This window comes from Gavialis gangeticus, unplaced genomic scaffold (assembly GCF_001723915.1).
Source record: "Gavialis gangeticus isolate Ggan-Ray unplaced genomic scaffold, GavGan_comp1, whole genome shotgun sequence".
NCBI classification, from domain to species: Eukaryota; Metazoa; Chordata; order Crocodylia; family Gavialidae; genus Gavialis; species Gavialis gangeticus.
The window spans coordinates 168,519,324-168,536,899 of NW_017729024.1; the positions used below are offsets into that span (position 1 = coordinate 168,519,324).

General features: G+C 45.7%; 1 protein-coding gene across 1 annotated transcript in view; it reads right to left on the reverse strand.

Moving 5' to 3' along the window:
- CELF4 (CUGBP, Elav-like family member 4) overlaps positions 1-17,576 on the reverse strand; it is a 1,092,004-nt gene that overhangs the window by 382,126 nt on the left and 692,302 nt on the right. The window lies entirely within an intron of this gene.

The following is a 17,576-nucleotide window of genomic DNA, read 5'->3' on the forward strand; positions in this document are numbered from 1 at the left end:
TGCAGCTCCCATGGTCGATAGCAGGCACCGTATAACAACTCAAATCAAATCACATAGCTATTGATCTCCCAAGACCAAATAACCCCAGCACCACACCTATATCAAGAAGGAGTTAAAGCTGAAAATATGCATCAGTGACACTGGGATTAAAATAACCACATTACAAGGATCAAATGGAAATGCTTGCAAGTACATTATATTGTTATATGCCCGGGTTAAATGGATTTTTATGGACACGCTAGGTTTCTTCCCACCTGATTTCCCCTCCTGCTGACACTTTGGGAGACAGCTGTGGGTCTCTGGATGTCCTGATTGTCCAGGTCCACACCTGGATTTCTTTGAAGAGAATTTCCTGAGCTTGCAAGCTTTGGATTTGGGCTAACTGCAACACCCCTATAAAGCGTTCCCTCTTAAATGACTGATACGTAGTCTCACCTGAAATGCAGCGTTCACCACGACGTTTATTTTATTTCCTTATTTTTAAAAAAAAAATTGACAATTAAAATGAAGGCAAATACAACAACATGAGTTTCCTGTTGAGTTGAAGATGCAAGGAATGAAATCTGGCCAGTTTGGAAACAGCGTTTTCTCATTGGATTTATACTTTGGGGTGGGTTTGTAACAGCTGCTCATTACCAAAGCACTTGAAAGAAGCCTGGATGCTAGAGTCTCCTTGCTTTGAGAGGTTCCTACCTTCGTTTCCAAGACCATGCTGCCTTGATAGCAGTGCTGTAAGTGAAGCAGTGGTGCTATGGAAAGCCTTTCAAGCAGCAACACCCAGTTTGGTATACAGCTTTATATACCAAATATACGCCCCATATATGGACTCTTTAAGGAGCAGTGGGAAGTTAGGTTAGGTAATCCATCAAGTAAACCCACTGACACTACCAAATCACTACGACCAATAGACTTTTCTCATGCAACTCAGCTATAGAAGAAGAGTTGGGGTTGGTTGAATGATCTCTGACATCACAGTTACCCTAACAGTTAGCTAAGTTGTTGCCCAAGCCTTGTTCGTACCCTCCAAAATCAGACCTTTCACACAACTCTTAATGATATTGCTTAATAGCTTCCCAATTCCTTCAAGTATAGCGTAGGCACAACATTTTAATTAATTTCAACAAGACGGAAAGTTTTTGAAATCTGTGCCACTCTCTTACAGGGAACATTTGGGATGATGGCAAGACTAACACAGCTGTTGAATTTCTTAAAGGGCCCAGTAGTTAATTAATTCTAGTTGATAAGCTAATTAATGCATTGCCTTGCAAATGCTCAGAATATGTTTTCTGTACTCAAAAAGCAAGAGCCCTGGGCTTGGGCAGGGCATGGTCTAACATTCACGCACAAACAAAAAGATGGACTCTTCACTTTCAGTACAAGGGGATTCAAGCCGAATGACAGGACCGGGACAGTGACTATATACACATATTCCTGGGACTATTCTTTGGCCTGCTGAGGCTCCAGAAAGCATGAGATGGGTGGTTCACTTGGGACTGGTATTGAAGGCAAAATGAAAGGTGATGGGACATTTTGTGAGCTGCATCACTCTCCTGCGGCCCACTGGCTACAAAAATAGGTGTGCCTTAAGCACGGTAGTCTGATGGGCTGCTTGGCTTGATTAGACAGTAGACTTGTCCCACCCTGGGAGGCAGCTACTTCTGGGACAGTACAAGAGTCTGTAAATATTGTATCTGATTAAATAATGAGCGGCTCTGATGAGACCAACCTCCCCTCGGTCTTATTTTGCTACCTAAGGACTATTATTTTTATAGGTACAATGACCAGTTTCTGGGCTATAAACCACTCTGGGGACTTCTGGAAAACATAAGGGACTAGACCCATCCACTTCAGTGAGGTCATATCACAGATGACGTTGGCCCACACTGTATTTACTAATGCTACGTGATATTTGATATCTAATTATTAGTCTTTTTTTAAAACTCTAGCAAGATGTAACAGTTGGAGCACAGAATAAACAGGAGTTGGTAAAAATACATGCCAATTAGTCTTGGACACACACAGGTGTATCTTATGGGTATGTAAAAATCTAGAACTCTTGGTTCAGAGATGATCCCTTTTATTAGACCAACTGTGACATTGCAAAAAAAAAAAAAAAAAAAAAAAAAAAAAATTGCATTTTTATATTTAAAACTCAGGGACATGTAACACTTGATTGCATTGCGACCCTCCCTGCTATACCCCGTGCAAAGCAGTCACTCGAATTCAAGAAGTGGCGAGCAGGCCATAACAGAGTAAGTCTCTGCGTCTTCATATACTGCAAGCCTCACATCCCTCTGCTTCCTATTTGTGCCAGCCTAATTGCTCAGTAGGGTCTCTGAGTGCTAGTTTCAGTAACTGTGTTGCGGAAGACTAATGTAACTACAGTCAGATTCATTTTCACCTCCTAGAACAGCTTGCTGGCTCAAAATTAAATATGAGGGAAAGAACAAAAGGAGAGCAGAGAAATAAGAAACCATGCTGTGACTGGCGAGGAGTGCAGAAGGCATAAGAGGGCCATAAAACATGTCTCCCCGGGGGTTTAAAATTGACCACCTCATGAGATCATGTGGTTAAACATCCCACTGAAGTGCAGATTTTCTAAATGTAGAATAGCTTTAAACACACATACACACACACACCCACACAACGAGTGCGGTAGGATAGTAGTTGTTACAGTTAGGACCGAGTTGCAATGTCGGCTCAGCACTCCCTATTTAGCTGTGTGCAGGAGTGTGTATGATCACCCATCTAGGATGTTCAAAAATACTCATGACCTGCTCCACACGCCCTTTTTATCTCAATGTCATTATTTTAATCAGCTGTGTGATTATTTACCCATAGCATTAGACAATTTCTAGGGTGGGGGGGTTGCAGCAGTAATGATATAAAGGTGCCCTGGTCTGACTCCAGACTCCCAAAGCAAGTTTTCTTCTCCCAGCTCCATCGAGGCCTACGCTCAAGAGGAGGGCAGAGAAAGTGCTTCAAGGATGTCCTCAAGGCCAGCTTGAAAATAATGCAACATAGGCCTGAACTTGTGGGGGAGTATTGCCCAAATGGAGGAAGACTCTGCTGCAAGGATCTCATTGCTTTGAAACCTCACATGACGCCAGGAGATGGAAAAATGGGAGCTGTAGAAACAGCGCGTCACGGACTGATCCAAGAATCGGGAGCCAGCCTTCCCCCCCACGGAAACACGTGCCTGAGTTGCAACAGAGTCTGTCGCTCCCAAATCAGCCATCATTGGACCCATGGATAAGACAATCACCTTTGATTGCAAGGGATGGCCAAACAAAAAGATGAAGGTGTCCTGTTCTGGTACAAGCGACTCCCATTTCCTTAAGCTCTATCAGTATGAGCACCTTTATACAGGTATATCTTCTTCATACCTCTTAACTACACCACTACATTTAAAGCAATACAACTTGTATATGTAGACAAAGCCCTACTGCTTGAGAAGCACAGCTCCTGCTCTGCCCAGCAAAAGGGAGTTGTGCTTCTAAAGGTAGGTCTACAGCACGGTCACTGTTGTGACCACAGCTCATCGATGTATCCAAGGCGGCTTTAAATTACCTGCCAAAACCACTCAAGGACCTGGGTAAATACTCAGGCAGGTCATATTAAATGAACCAGTTCCATGCAGCCACAGCTTCACTGCTAGCTATACCCAAGCCAGCTACTTGCAGCAGTGACTTTAGTGTAGACATAGCTTAAATGCTGAGTATATCTTTGAAAATCCCACTTAGGCATAGTGGTAGATGCTCGGTGACCCCAGAGAGTTAAGGCTGGAAACAGTTTCCATTCTAACCCCCTGTTTTTACACAACACATAGCACTCACCTTCTGGCACAATTTTGGGTGCTGGATGTGATTTTCACTACAGAGTAGTGACTCCCTTTGCTACCTTGCAGGGGGACCAGATCAGAGTAGTTCAAAATTAGGCAATAAGAAAAGCCAAGAAAGTGGTGTTGGAGCAGTAAGGTGAATGCATACTAAAAAGGCATTTGCACCAACCTAATGTCCCCTTTTCACTGCCAGGATGGTTTAAAAGGGCCTTAGTGTGAATAAGAATTAGGCCCGTACACACACACACACACACACACACACACACACATATATGTCTGTGTATACACACACACACACATATATACACTTACATACATATACATATATATATATAGACATACACGCACACATATATACACAAACATACATATACTATATATACACACACACGCACACACATATGCACATACATACATACACACATATATAAACATACACACACACACATATAATTAAGTCCAGACCCTTATCAGCTGTCAATTGATGAGATCTGGTATATACAATAGATGTCTGCACCACACACACACACACACACACACACACACACACACACACACACACACACAAATACACACCCCCCCCTTTAAAATAGTAAGCTTTTTCTAGGCCACACTTTCCATTAAAGAGGACTTACAGCCTATGAAAATTCATAAACTCTGCAGGCGTTTCCACAGCGATTTGACGGAGTAATCTCCCGTCATCTCAGCTTCTCGGTGACAATGACAAGAGGAAGATGGATTTATCAAATACACAGTGACATGTTTATGACCCTGCTTTGCATAAGCAGGAGCAGGAGCCAAAGGCTGTGCAGCTTGAGATAGCAAGAGGGTTTTTATAAATATTGTGACAAGCAGAAGTGATATTTGGAAGAACATGAAAAAAAATATATTCTTCCACTTTCTTTGAGCCAGGATGCATTCGAGGGGAAAGAAAGCTTTCCCCTAACTTCCTCGCCCTATGATTTCCCAAAGAGAATAAAGGGGTTTTTTTCAGCTCGCTTTCCCACTTTGAAAAGTTTTCTATTAAACCTTCTTTCCCCTGCTAGGGAAATTCTCTCCAAATTCAGTGGCAGGGAAAGAGAAAAGCATCTTTCATCTCGTGTGTGTGTGTGTGTGTGTGTGTGTGTGTGGTTTTTTGGGGTTTTTTTACATTTTACATAACAAAAGAAATAATAAAAAAATAACGTGGAGAAACCGCAGGGGCACAGTTGGTTCCCAAATAACTGTGGTTATGAAATACCCCCAAAACATGCCAGCAACATACAAACTGCTGCTCTCACTACTACCTGGTGGCTTCTCAATCACGTAACACAGTGAGTGCCAATAGAGGGCTCACAAATTATTTAAAGGGAATGCAAGCCTATTTCAATACCTCTCTGTCTACTGCTCAAATGATCTCCAATGCAACAGCCATTCGCGATTCCAGGCACAATCAAGGACCGACGGTGCCAGGTATCATCCATAAACATAAGAGACGACTCTTGTCCTCAAGAGCGTATAATCTAAATGCACATGGTGGGAAAGGGAAATAGTCTCTCTTTCCAGATGAGAAACTGAGTCACCGGGAGGTCACTCAGGGAGCTTATGGCCAAGCTGGGAACAGTACCCGTCTCAGGGCTATAGCCATGATTCTTCTCTATGGGCATATTTAATCTGTATAATAAATATATAAATATTAGATATGCTCTGCTTTCATGCCAGCATTAAGTCAAAAGTAATTTCATTTAAGTCGGTGGAATTGCAACAGGGAAAAACTACTGTGGGAGCTGGCAGCCGGGCTGATGGTTTCACTCCGAGACCATCTTCCCTGTTCCTTGTCCTGTGGGTAATAAATGGAGTCGGGAGCCAGGAGACGTCCAAAGTTTTCCTACCGGGGAAGTGAAGTTATTCCAGATATAGTGTTTAGACCTCATGGGATTCAGGGCTCGGGGTTTTATGCAGAGGTTTCTTACCCGCGGGACAATTCATGGCAAGACCAAGAGGGAGACCTGTCTTGCAGGGAAATCAGGAGACCAAGGGCCTGCTATCATCATGGTTTTACCTTCCTGTGACTCCAGCTCCTGGCTGCTGTCTAACTGGACTGCTGGAAAATAGCAGGGGCATGTAAAGTAATGCCCAGGCCAGAGATCATCCTATTAAATCAAGAGTGTCAAATTAAAAATGATATGTAGTACCTGAATTGGTAGGAGTAGGGAGCATCCCAGATGTGTCTCCCCTCTCTATGCTTCCATATTTGTGGTTTATTATTGCCTACGTTACGTGGCATTTCTACATGATGTTACAACCAGCAGAAGAGAATAAGGCAGTGAACAAGCTGGAGGGGGAAGACACAGACAGACAGAAACCCACTGCCTAAATCACGACTGCGGAATATCTTTGTTTTAAGTTTACTCATTTGGTTTTTTGTCCCCCCCCTGCCTTTCCAAATAAATGTATTAATTAAATGACCCTTCTTTAGAATTACACAGAAAGAAGAGTTCAGGCACCTTTATCGAACTGACCTGTAAAACGAGAGCAAAATCAGCTTCTCTGTTGTTCTCTCTAAATGATTTTTCCATTGCATTTCACATCTTATCAGGGACTTGTTTGGACTTGAAGCTCGGCAGCTTTTTCTGTAGGTCAGTTCAATAAGGTGCTCAAAGCTGCTTTTCTTTCCATTGATTGGGCTGTTGGCATTTTTTTTTTTTTGGTAACTAAAATAATAATCTTTTTTTTTAAAGGGGAAATCAGACATGCTCGGATTCTAAGTCCATCAAGAGAACTTTCTCTCTCTCATTCTTGCATAGGATCAATTCTGCTTCAAAACCAACTGCCTAGAAATGATTCTGCCTTTTTCAGTGAACGCAGAATGGGCCAAAGCGAGGAGGAAAGTTATTTAATCCCAGCAAAACCACGGTGAGGAACTTGTTCACTGACATTATCACACCCCAGAGATAGACGGGTCTATTTTTTATTAAGGTACTAATTGTCTACACGGTATTTTGCAGTGCTGTATGCTTGTTGCCCCACTGCTACCTTTCCCTTTTTTGGTAATACTAGTTGAACTCGCACCTTGCGGTGGAAGATTAATTTGATTTTTAAACATTTTTTATAACCTTTTATCATCGTCGTCATCACCTGCACTTTATGGTTTATGCATCACTGCCTGTTCCAGCCATCAGACCATCGCTTCCATCTGGTTTCTTCCCTTCATCGTTATATCACTGTGCATTGCACATTGGCCAACAGATTTCGCCAACGGAATAAGAGATTTAATTTAGATAGATTCTATATATTTTATTAGATGATTATTTACATTATTGTAGTGCTGGCACATCCTAGAAACCATGCTTTGCAAGCTGAGGCACTCACTACAAAGAGATAGTCAACTGCCCCGATATGCTTGCAGTCTCAGGTGAGAGACCGCAGATGGATTCAGACACATGGGGAAATACCAGGAGGCAGTCAGACAGTTCATAATTTGTTCGCCTTCAAACTGTTAGCTCTCGGAGGGAGAGTTCATAGTTCTTCACTAATTGGAAAGCTCTGTGCATGCTGTCATAGCAGCTTTATGATGATGACTTGTAATTTGCTGGTGGCAGATCCTACAGGGCACTAGGTGCTTTCCAGACAAGGGAGGAGGGACAGTCCTTAACGGAAGGAGAGACAGGCAGGTACACAGAGGTTGGGTGAAGAGGAACAACAAGTAAGTCCTTCCTACAAGTCGGATGAACAGTAGGCAGCACGAACAAATCAACAGATAACAGAGAGAAGTGTGATACAACCTCTCACCTTGTTCAGCACAGGGGGTTGGACTAGGCAACTTATTCCAGAAATGCAGATTTGGACTCAAATTTCCCATCTGGCCCATTTATAGAAACCGGCGCCCATCACATGTCCCTGATTCTTATCCAAAATGCAGTAGTTTGGGCACATTTCTTGTTCCTCCAGAACCAGCTGATCTCATTTTCCCATGAAGCACCTGCTTTTCCTCCACCACTCATTGGCCTGGTTCTCATACGGGATCCACCAAGCATGTCATTGCTTTTAATACACCCTGGGCCCTGAAGTAATAGCTTGGCCCACTCAAGACCCCGTGGTACTGGAGTCTTTTTTGAGGACGAAAAACCAGAGCCCACCGAGTAATGAATGCAGCACTTCCCCCTCCCCTCCCCCCCAACATCACAGGCTTTTTCTTTTTCCCCATTCAAACCAGACCCAGCATTACAATATCCCAGGTGGCCAAATTTGAAATTGCTCTAGCTCTAAATGGAAGTCACCTTTCTTTTTAGGCATTTGTAAAAATTTCATATTTCTCGTTGACTGATTATACATTTTATCTGTTACATTATATTCTCCCCTAGCTTTCCCCTTCCCCCCTCCAAACAGATTCATGCCAGACTACTAACATTTCTATGGGGAATGCTTTGCAATAGAGCTCTGTTGTCTAATGGGATTCCCACCAGCGTTTGGCATATTTCCTGGCATTTCACCCTTCATATTATAATTTATAGTGTAATGTATTTTTTTCATATCACGCTAAAACATAAATTATTGCCATTTTGTCCTTAGCTCTCAAGGAGACAGTCTAGGGCTTTTCATTCCTGGGGAAAAAAAAAGGAAGGAAAAGGGAAAAAAAGATAGAAGCACCTAATGTTTTAAGAAAAACTGCGGGGGGAGGGTGTCGAGTATTACAAGCCCCATTAGCAGGTAAAGGAAATTAATTTGCAGGTCTGAAAAAGTCTGTCTATGGCCGAATAAAATAAAATAAAATAAAATAAAATAAAATAAGACAGATTTTTGTCATACAAAGTGTGTAACTTATTCAAGTGCTTTACTTCAGCCTAAGATGTATTAGTGGGTCTTCAATGCTTGGGACATACGGAAGAATTTGATAAAGAGACTGCCAAGCTAAAAATAATGCATTTCACTTTCCTCGTCTAAGCTGCATTTAACCCCTTAAAATATTAAAGGTGAGCAATTACTTTTTAAAAATAACTCTCAGATGCACTTTGAACATTTTTGCATCTTTTACTCAAGGGAACTAAATGATCCTGGACTGCTTCCTTTTCTGTTTTACTCTTAATTATTATGGCTGATATGGTAGGACTCAGAGGCTTCATTGGGCTAGGGGCTATACAGACACACAGCAAGAGACACAGCATGGGTCACCCCCCAAGGCTACAAAATGATGAGACAGGTCCCTAGCAGTCACTAGAGTGTCCCTCCAATTATGAGATTTGCATTAAAAATATTTGTGTGGTCTTTTATTAATTTGTTATTCTTCCTTTCCACCTGAAGCTGCAGTGGAGCCCACTCTCTTGCTTTCTAAGTGGAGGGTCTCAAGAAATAGGCATCTTCATTACTCACAGTGGGGAGGACAAGGGAGTTGATCTGCCTTAAACTGCTGGGGTCTTTTGGCTCCTTCCTCCCACATCTTGTGATAAATGCATTGTGAAAGGGTGGAGTAAGAAGGCTCTGCCCTTCATTTGGTTGACATCAGCGGGGCAGTGATGGCCAACCCCAGCCATGGACCTGCTCTGAGATGGCTTGTTCAACATCAGATTGGGAGTGTGGGATGGGGCCAGGAAATGAACACGAGCCCTTGGTCTTGAGGCTGATCTTTAGGGTCAGACTCCAGTGCATTAACACCAGTGGCTGTCCTTCCTCTTTCAAAGATTAACATTAGTACTGACCAGGAATACAATGGCAACCCAAAGGTCCAGAAGATACCTAGGCCCCTCTTCCCATATTGTGGTGGATGTTGTGTAGACTCATGGTGGGAGGCAACCCCAGCCCGAAAGATTTTTGAGACCACATGGCTTTCTCTTCCTGATTCTCTTGCATGTGACTAACACATTGCAGGCTGGTTTCTTTTTCTAGTATTGTAGGGATGTCTTTTAAGAACTCAAAGAAAGAAGGAAAACCAGAGTAAAACCCACCATGGCTTTACAAGAACATGACTTATGACCTTCACTCCCTCCCTCCCCAAAGATATATCTGTATGCAGTGCTGGGAAAGTTAATAAACCCAGGCTTTCTTGGAGCAAAACAAGGCCCTTCTGGAAAAAAACAAAAAGCCTGATTACCAGCCTCTTCTTGTTTAAACCAAGCAACTCCAGCCCAAGGATCTCCACTCAGATAGCAGCCTTTGCATTCAGCTGTTACAGATTTAAAATAAATAAAGTTTTGGGGACTAAAACCAACTTTTTAAATGCCTCCCATAAACCAACTGGCAGACAGTGGGAAGATGGGGCACAGAGCTGTGCTTCTGGAAGGGAAATGCACCCACTAGGCAAGCAGCTGCACTCTGTACGAGGATGGTCTCTAGATGCAACCTCACGAAGATGGCAGCTGATGTCTGGTCTTAAGGGCTAGGGACAGAAGTTACACGTAAATCAGTTTAAGTCATCAGAAACTGGTTTAAACCTGTAACAGAAGTTCAGTGCACATAAACCAGTTTCAAGATGGCTGAAACTGGTTTAAGATCAACCTGGTTGAATGTAGTATCAGACTGAACTGACTTGGATCAAACCGGTTTATGAAACTTCTGTCCCAGGCCCCTTCCTGGTTCAAGTTAAATCATAGTCCCCCAGCATCCCAGCATGCTTTCCAGAACTGGGCTGGGCTGGGCTGTCTGCTCCAGCAGAGAAAGGCTGGAGGTGGGGAGGAGGGAGGCAGGGACTGCCCCCCGGCCAGGCAAACCCCAGCTGTGGTCCAGTGCCAGGGAGGGGGCGTTAAACTTCCCTCCCTCCGACTACAAACCAAACCAAACCAGACCAGACCTGCCCTGCCCTGCCCTGCTAAACTTACTGCTGGCTGTGTCTGTGGACTACAAATCCCAGAGGTACCTGGAAACGGGAAGAAGTGATGAGCGACCCTGCAGAAGCCAGTGCTCTGATTCTGGACTGCAAATCCCAGAGACCTTGGGGGCAGCAGGAAGAGGAAGTGAACACCTAGCCCATGCTGGCTACATGCCAGAGAGCCACGCTCTAGTGCCCCCCAGCTTCTGGCCTGAGCCACTGCAGGCATGTGGCTGTATTTTCTGAATCAAAAGTGAATGTCTGTCCAGTTGTTTCTCAGTTTAATCTTTGCGGCTTAGACTAACCTGCAAAGATTGAATCGATACAGCCTCAGGCTTTTCAACTGTCTGTACTTAGCAAAGAGGTGTGCCTTCACCGTAGCTTGCTGTGAGCAACCACAGCAAGCTCAACTTACCAAAGCCCGACTTACCTGAGCTACTGCATCCTTATCAGGGCTACATCCACTCATAGTTTCATAGATGTTAGGATCGGAAGGGACCTATTAGATCACCAAGTCCGACCCCCTGCCTTGGGCAGGAATGAGTGCTGGGGTCATGTGTGCTTCTAGAGCTCCAAGGACATCTCCCATGATGCTTTGTGCGGCTGCAAGCTCTCTATGATTTCCTACCACTAGATTGTGGGAGAAGCAGTCTGTCCTTCAGGGCAAACAGGAGAATTGTGGGTGATTCTCAGCAATTGAGTGTTTAGTCCATACATCATTTCATAGAGTTTATGGCCAGAAGAGGCAGTTGGATCATTTATTGCTATCTCCTGATTGTCACCGGCCATTAAGATTTGCCCAGGCTGCTATGCTAAGCCAAAGACTTTAGTAAGATGAAAGCATTTCACTCCTCAGGAAAACAATTGTGCAAACATTGGCAAAGAACTGAAAAGAACCAAAGTGCCAATGCCTGAAATACTTGCAGCGGCAGACACATCAGTCACCCCAGCAGGTAAATCATGCCTAATGCGGCCCAGGGAGATGAGCATCCCTCTCCTCACCAATCTGACCCGGGAGAAAATTCTCCTTGCAAAGAGACAGGTTCTCAGCCTGTGAGACACCAGAATATGGGCTCCAATACACACCTCTAGCTGGACCACCAAAGACCATTTGAGTGACAGATTTTTGTGTGGGGACAGGTACGGGGCCCAGGACTGCACCCAGACTAACCCAAGGGGCACAGGCTTGGACCATGGACACTGTCAATTGAACCAAAAGCCTCAGCATGTGGGTCTTGCTTGGAGGGCAGTTCACCATGAACAGGTGATGCAGTAGGATAGGGTACGTCTATGCTGCTTTCCCAACCCTCTTGCATATGCTCCGGAGCCGTGCAGAGCCACCAACTCACTCTGAATATGCCAAACCCAGAAATGAGGCAGTGACGATGGGCTGAGGGTCCTCTTTGCCACTGCTCTTGGGGATTTTAGATGCAGAGATTTTGAGATTGGTGGCAGGGGTCACCCACAGGTGGTCTCATGCCCTTACTTCTAGGTAGGGGTCTGCAGAGCAGGTGTGGGGGACTGGGGCTGGTCTCCTCAGATGCAGACTCAAGGCCACTGGGAAGATGAAAAAAGCACCCAATGAGTCAACAACTCCTACTGACTCCAGTGGGAACGGGATTGTGCTACAAACACCAATGCTTCCCTGTCACGGGATAGGCCTGGAGGACTGGCTCGTACAAAAGGGACCCTGGAAGTCCCTTGTGAGGGGATTTTGGAGAAACTAGGAGCCTCTTTCCCTGCTTCAGACTGCACTGCCACCCCCCGGGCATCATGCAGCCCGGACCCAGAGCCCATGAAAATAAGTGGACAGGCCTGCTGGATCCTTTCAGTGGGCTTTGGATCAGGTCCTTTGATCGGGCAGACTTCCCTTCTGCAGCTGAAGCAAAGAAAAGAGGTTAAGGAATATCAGAAACCCTCCAGCTGCAATAATCTGTGCCACTTGTGCAGGATTTATGCTCTGCGGTGGCAGGATTACTTCTCTAATCAGCTCAGAGAAAAGCAAATGAAAACAAACCGAATCCCACCCCCCACCACACCAGCACAGCCGCTCTCTACCTGCCCAGGCCGCCCCATGCTCTCTCTTGCCACTCGGCTTCCTCCCAGGCCTGTCTCGGCTCCTAATCCCCAAATCCAAGGCACTCGGCGTCTATCTCGCACCCCGCTGGATTGCACTCAAAGGTGTCATACAACAGCTGTGCTTGGTGCCGACTGTCACTCTTACACTCTTCACAGACGTGGCTTTGCTGTTCCCACTCAGTGCCCTGTCTCCTGCTTTATTCTGTCCTATGGAGCAACTTTACCTGTCCTATTTCCATTCTCTACCTAGGGTCACCTCTTTCAGGTGGAGAGGAGATGGATCAACCCCCTGCCCCACTGGTTGAAGCACTGAGATATTTCAAGATGCAAAGCCTCATCATTTTACCTGGAAGGGTTCTTGAGCTAGGGAACTCATTTGCCCTCCTGCCTTGATATCCAAGCCAAACACAATGTCCATGAGTAAGACAAAGAAAACCAGAAGCATCAGCACATAGACACATTGCCAACTCTCTATATGACAGGATGAGCCAATACCCCTAGACCCCCAACACCACCAACGGTAATGGTACCCAGGTCTGTTATGTCACCAAATCAGTAGACCCACAAGTGCTTTTAAAAAGGAGGTCAGCAGTATCTCCCTCATTTTATACATGGGAAAACTGGGATGAAGAAATGTGATGTGAGGGGTGTCTCAAGTCTAGCAGGCCAGTGGAAGAGAAAGGAATGAAAGCCAGGTTTCCTCAGTCCTAGGTTAGTAGTTAGGCCACATCGCTTTCCAGATCCCAGAGGGTTCAACATTGCTGCTTCCAGTACCATCTCTGACCTTGTTGGAAGCTCGTTCAAAACAAAAATCCAGAATTTGAAATTCCTCAATGAAAAAAATGGATACAATTAAAAAAACAGCAACCCATGTGCCGATTTTTATGCAGGTTTACTCCAAAGGCATCGCACACGTTAAACCCAAATTCACCTTGGCCTCCCATAAAGGGGCATGCGGGGTCACAGAATCATAGAAAACGAGGGTTGAAGGGATCTAGGTCACATCTAATCCAACCCCTTGCTCAAAGCAGGACCAGCCCCATCTACACCACCCTAGCCAAAGGCTTTTTTGAGCTGGGCCTTAAAACCCTCCAAGGATGGAGAGTCTACCACCTCTGGGTAACCTGTTCCAGTGTTTCACCAACCTCCTACTGAGAAAGTTTTCCCTAATATCTAATCTCAGTTTTGCTTGCTGCAACTGGAGCCCATTGCTCCTTCTGTCATCTTCCCCCATTGAACAGCCCAGCTCCATCCTCTTTGCAACTCCCCTGCAGGGAGTTCATGGTTGCTATCAAATCCCCGCTCAGTCTTCTCTATATAGCACAAGGCAACACCATCCTGAGACATACCCAAGCATGCTTCCAGCTGGGCTAAATCCTGAACCTGAAGTGTAGCCACGTGAGTGTGGTGCTGTTCACACATTGATAAGGTCTGCAGCTGAGAAGAGCTCACCGTAATGCACATCCCTAATGGAGACCATGCATATGGCGCAGGCACGGATCATCTCATCATGGCTTTGTCTCACATCATATAGATACACCTGCAGGTGTAATTCTGCTTCTGGGCTCTTTCTTTGCCTCAGCCTCTCCTCCCACAAATCAGGGAAGCCACTACTTCCTTACGGTAGCTTGGGGTGGTCAGTGAATGCTTGCAAAGTCCTTTGTGAGTCACTGAGGATAGAAGAGGTATGAATTTCCAGGGTGGAACGGAAGTCACCTTTTTGCTTTTGTTATAGTAAATTATTTAAATGGATGCAATAGTGTTATGTTTGCTACAGAAATGAATCTCACAGCACTCTCTTTCAGCTGCCCCATGGTCACACAGTGGAGAGAGACCAATATTGCTTCCTCTTCTTCTTTCCCCCCCTACCTATGCCCTAGTTCAACTTCCTACCACCCCTGGTCCTCACTCCAGGCTTTTCCATTTGCCCACTGCTGTCATCAGACCCTGAGCGGTATTTAACTCAGTGTGTTTGCTTATACATTTTTTGTCAGCCAGCCGAGCAGAACAGCTCAGTATTACAGGGACGCGCGTTGGCCCTGCTTGGTCTTAGCCAACTCCCCGTGTTTTCAACTTGATGGTTTCAAATCCAATCGATTGGTAAATGGCTAAATAGTGAGAGAAATTGCTTTCTCTCATTACTCCGCATGGCTGTGTCATTACCCTTTAATATTGCATCGTTATTGACTGATGCAGCCTGTCGGGGCATGGCTGGTGGGATGTAACGCAGCGGTAGGGATGTGCAAAATATTTCATTAGAAGTTTACTCCATTACCGGGAGGGGTGTGTGTGTGTGTGTGTGTGTGTGTGTGAGAGAGAGACATAGGGAGTGCATGTGTGTGTTTGTGTGGGAATGCAAAGGCATAAAGCTTCAGCCATCCAGAAAGGAGAGGCCCGGATCTCTTGCCTTGGCTTGGATTCGAATTAGCGATAAGAGGCTCGCTGGAGAGACACTTCCATTCTTTACAGTCAAGGCCAAGGGGACTGAAGCACTGATAAATGCCACCACTGAGACAGAACAATTTCTCTAGTGTTTTCCTGGCTGCAGACGTATGTGGGCACCCATTTACCTCGGCGTAGCAACCCTTTGAGTGATCTGCTGGTCGGTCTAATCTCAGATGGATCGGGGCCAAGTGATAACAGCCAGTCGAACAAGATAGTTGTCTCTTCTTGCAGAGGCTCATTTCCTGGGGATTTTTTTATTTTTTTTTATTTTGCTCCTAATCTTCCTTCAGCCTTAAAAGTGTGTTCAAATGCTTTCCTCTGAGGGGGTTGCAATGGCCAGCATGGAAACCCACCCCGTAGCGTCCTGGCACTCTAGGATGGTCCTGAGCAAGACTGAGCCTTGTGCCTTCAGACAGGAGCCAGTTTCTCTCCCACTTTTATAACCAGGGGCTGCGACTTGCAGGGCCGTGCGGCTGATAGGCAGGTGAAAAAGGGGAATGGATGAGAGCAGGAAAAGCAGAAGAAGAGAGAGAGAGACCAACAGAGGAGAGACGAGAAGGCGAAATGATAGAAACGGGAGGAGGCAAGACGAGAAGCAGCCTGAGCTACAGAGCTGGGAGCAAGTGAATGAAAGAAATGTAAGATTAGCAAACGGAAAGGAGAGATGTTGGCACATAGCTTACAGGGAAAGAACAGAAAGAGAGAAAGGAAGACAGATGAGCAGATGGACTGGAGGTGACAAAGGAGGCTGAAAACAAGGAGAGGCTCTCCTCCACTTTCCCGACCCTGCCCTGCTTTCTGCCTTCCTCCAGTGCCACGTTCGCCACAGCCACAGGAAGGCAAACCCTTCCCTCTCATTGCAGAAAGCAGAGCTGGCGAACGAGAGATAGATAAAAGCTAATCACGAAGCATCAGGCCTTGCCCAAATTGCTGCCGGGATCCCACGGAGAGCACGATCTCCTCTCGCCCGTCTTTTCTTTCAAAACACTTCTTTCCTCCGTAGCCTTTTGCTCCATGCTGGTCTGGCTCTCTCCATGCTTAGGTGAACCTGGGGGTTGGATCGGTACATGTATGTGGAGAGGGTGGGCGCTGTTATTCTTTCTTTTGTTTTTAATTAACCCCTAGAGTTTGGCTGGCCTGGAGAGATCTGCGCATTGCTTTTTGCTTGAGTGTTTTCTACATGCCTGCTCTCCGGCAGAAGGGAAAGAGAGACCCAGGGAGAGCCCGTGTGCACGCGCACTATGAAAAAAAGTGCTTTCCCATGAAAAGAAGGGGTTTGGGGGAGGGAATTGCTGCATGTGGAGCTTTTGCAAGATGCCCTGTGATTACTAATCCAGCCTTTCCCCATTGCATTGAGGTTAAATCTTTTTAAGCGCTAAGCCAGAGGGGAGGCTGGGGTACTGCAGCCAGCCCAGATCCTCACAGAGAGCAGAGGATGTTCCCTGAGCTCTGGTGTCCTAGAGGGTTTTGAATTAGGAGGTGAGTGCTTCAGGGCAATGGCTTGGGTCTCACTCATGGCACTACCCAAACAACCAAAAAAGAGACCGTCCGAGTCTCCAGAGTCTGGAATAGACCCCCCGAGAAGTGGTGCAAGCACCTACTCTGGTTACATTCAAGAAAGGCCTGGTTGCTCACCTTGCTGGGGTCATCTGACCCCAGCTGACTTCCTGTTTTTTGGGCAGGGGGCTGGACCCCATGATCGCATCCAGCCCTAATGTCTATGAAATCTATGATGATAATTAGTGAGCTACACAGAAGAAGGGCAGTTCCTGAGTCCCACCTTGCTGTGGATGGTGCAGTCCAAGGGAAACAAAGCCGCTCAACTTATACTTTAAGACAAATATTCATAACCCCATGCAATAGAGGGACATGGGCCGTGCCCTCTGCTTTACCTGTGGTGGGTTAGGGTGATCCTGGTGTTTTGGGTCACTGTGTCTCGTAGTTGTGCAGCAGGGTGGTCAGCATTGCTTTAGGAATAAGCTAGAGAAGCACTTGTATGGGCCTGTTTGGATAGGGCGGATCCTGTCTCGAGCAGCGGGAGGACTAGATCAGTGCTTCTCACCCTTTTTTGTACCATCACCCATTTCTAAATATCAACGGCCAGCCCCAACCCACTGTTCTTCACTCCTGACCCACTGTCCCCAGCTCCCAGTCCCCCAATGTCTGGGGCAGGAGGTGGGTATGTGGGGCACAGGGGCCCCAATCAGACCGGTACTCTTGCTAGCCTGCAAGGGAAAAGCCAGTTTCCCACGTTTTTCTCCTTTAAAGGAGAATCCAGTTTAAAGTTTGTTGATCTCTTTTTAAAGTTTGTTTGCAACCCTTTCATATATTCTGGTGATCTACTTTTGGGCCACGACCCACAAGTTGAGAAATGCTGGACTAGATGACCTCCTGAGGGCTCTGCCGGCCTTTCTTTTTTATGACTCTCCA